Consider the following 2500-nt stretch of genomic DNA (forward strand, 5'->3'; position numbering starts at 1 on the left):
CACCTATTGGTAAATACTGACATCCATCCATATGAATTATTAGCATAATTAAATAAATTATTATTAGATAATAATAATAATAATTAAGACAAGATTTTTTTGAACATCGAGCAATAAAGTGCGCCAGCAGCCAAAAATCCCATAAGAGCTTGCGCGCATCTTACTTTCAGATCAGGACTTGTACCGTTGGCCATATTGTGTCGCGGTGGAAGAGCACATAGAAGTTGTGTTGAGTGCAAGCGATTAGCCAACCATTTTACACAGGTATTTCATTCAGTCACTTCGGAAAGATCTGTACAGCTTTGAAAAACGTTTTGAAGCGGTGAATTTATCGTATTTAGTTTAACCTTCTTGCAAGGTTATAACCAGTACGCAAATTGTTCGAAAAGATCTTTCTGCCGTAAGATTTCGAGTTCTCCGACTCTGCTAATAAGAGATCCAGTCTAGAATTAGTGTGTCAAAACTTGCTTTTGGACTATCTTGAGATTGCAAACCTAGGATGAATTCTTATTACACTTCTATTAAAATAGTGTGAACAGTTCTTTTGTCATTGCCTTCTCTGTGACTGGTGATCTGATATTCGAGTTAGAGGTAGTCAAGTTGATGTGGAAGCAGCTTCTGTCACTTGCGTTACGGTTCAGTGAGGTTTCCTACAGATCGTTTTCGGACTGCTGTTGTCGTTACAGCTCGGTGTACTCTATCGCTAGACCTTACAAAAGGTAACTTTGTCCTTTTTTTTTTTTTGAAAGGTATCGAGTATTCGTGGATAGGTTCCTTTAGAGTTGATTTTCAGCTTATCTCCCGCACACTTCTTCCGTAAAGAGACCCCCAGTGTTTAAGTGTTTCCTTTTCAGTTCCCCCTTTAAAGTTACACATTAAGATTGTGTTCAGCTTAGCTTCAATTGTCAACTTTCAATTTCGATTGTTGAGTTGCATTTATCATAAAATTTGCCACAAATGTTTCATTTTCCAATTCACTAGAATTAAGTCTAGCTTATATCAAAGTTAAAAAAAAGAGAGTTATTGAAGGTTTGATCTTTGTGAAGAATTGAAAAAAAAAAAAAAAAAAAAAGAAAGAAACTAGTCCCAGCTGAGCCTCAGAGATTGTAAACAATGTCTTCATCAGTACTTACTTATAGTATATGTAAAAAACCTACAAGGAAGGAAGAATCTCGTCCCATAAATGATGTTAAAGGAAAAATGTCAAGCCTGTAGGAATGCCACTATCCGCCTCTGATGTTCAGCGTCCAAATGCACAACTCCCCTGTACAAGCTAAAACATTTAAAGTCACTACCAAAGTCCACTTATGTCCAGGTTTGACCCTAATTAGATACATGCCCAATTTTGACATCCAACACAAAGTGTCCCTTTAAGTCTAAGCATTTGCTACCTATTTTCAACAATAAGGTAAGGGTAAAGGTCAGCATTATTTTTAGCTTTGGGTAAATGCAGCAGCTAATCTTCACTTAAAGAGTAGCATTTGGGGGACACTTTGTGACATAAATTGTCTGTATTCTGAGACACAAGTTATGTTGAAGTTGGCGAGAAGAGCAAGGGGACACTTTGTGACGCTTATCGAAATCCGTGTGCATCTAATTAGGGTCAAACCTGGACATATCTCCCAAAGTCAGTAGATGATTTGTTCCCTGAAGCTAAGAAAACTTTTTTGGAAAAAACGTTTGGCTGTGTGGCCCTCATAGGCAGTTTAAGGTGCTGTGGTGCATGTTATGTAAGGTTGCACAGGCTGTCACCCAGTTTAAACAAAAGTGTTCCACAGCCCCTGTCTGCAAACAATTCTATTCAAAATCAAGTTGGTTGTGCCCAGTGTCATATGAACTCACGTCAAAGCGAACTCACCGGAGGATTTGAAGCAAACTTTAAAACTGTGCAAGGTAAAAAGTGGCTGAACTTAAAACAGAAGTTGAAAACATGGGTGCCTCAAATGAACAGATCTGCCAGGAAATTCTTGAAGGCCAATTTGATGGGGCAAACTTTCCTTCTTTTAACTCACATGGTAAAATTCTACCATACATATTCTACCTTACTAGTTGGTTTTTCAGTTTATTTGGATTGGTAATGAAAAGATGAACACAATTCAAGGATCTCCCAAGCCCGCGAAACTGAAAACATGGCATGCTGTCATGCTTGTATAACAGGGTAAAAGTTACTACTGGTAACCCTACAAAATACAGTAAAGACCCACACATAAGAACCTAGAATTTTTGAGGTCATAATTCAGGCTGATTACATGTAGTTTCTTAATAGGTTCTTATTTCTCAGAGGAACAACAATAAATTTCTATATTTTATTCATAAGGTATGTAGACAGTATTGCACTGTAGCTTTATGGAAAACATATTTCTAGAGAAAATCCAATAAAATGCCAATCAAAGAAAACATATACACAATAGACCTAATCGGCTAACTCAATGTTGTACCCAATTCAAATCTCCCAAGATTAAGATTCTTTGTGTATTGTATTTGCATTATAATGTACCAT

The 2500-nt window shown here is 37.0% G+C and overlaps 1 protein-coding gene across 1 annotated transcript in view; it reads left to right on the forward strand.

Annotated features, from left to right (window-relative positions):
- Positions 1 to 2500, forward strand: part of LOC138058239 (ATP-dependent RNA helicase DHX8-like) — a 166650-nt gene that overhangs the window by 99774 nt on the left and 64376 nt on the right. The window lies entirely within an intron of this gene.

Source organism: Montipora capricornis, chromosome 1 (genome assembly GCF_036669925.1).
Source record: "Montipora capricornis isolate CH-2021 chromosome 1, ASM3666992v2, whole genome shotgun sequence".
NCBI lineage: Eukaryota > Metazoa > Cnidaria > Anthozoa > Scleractinia > Acroporidae > Montipora > Montipora capricornis.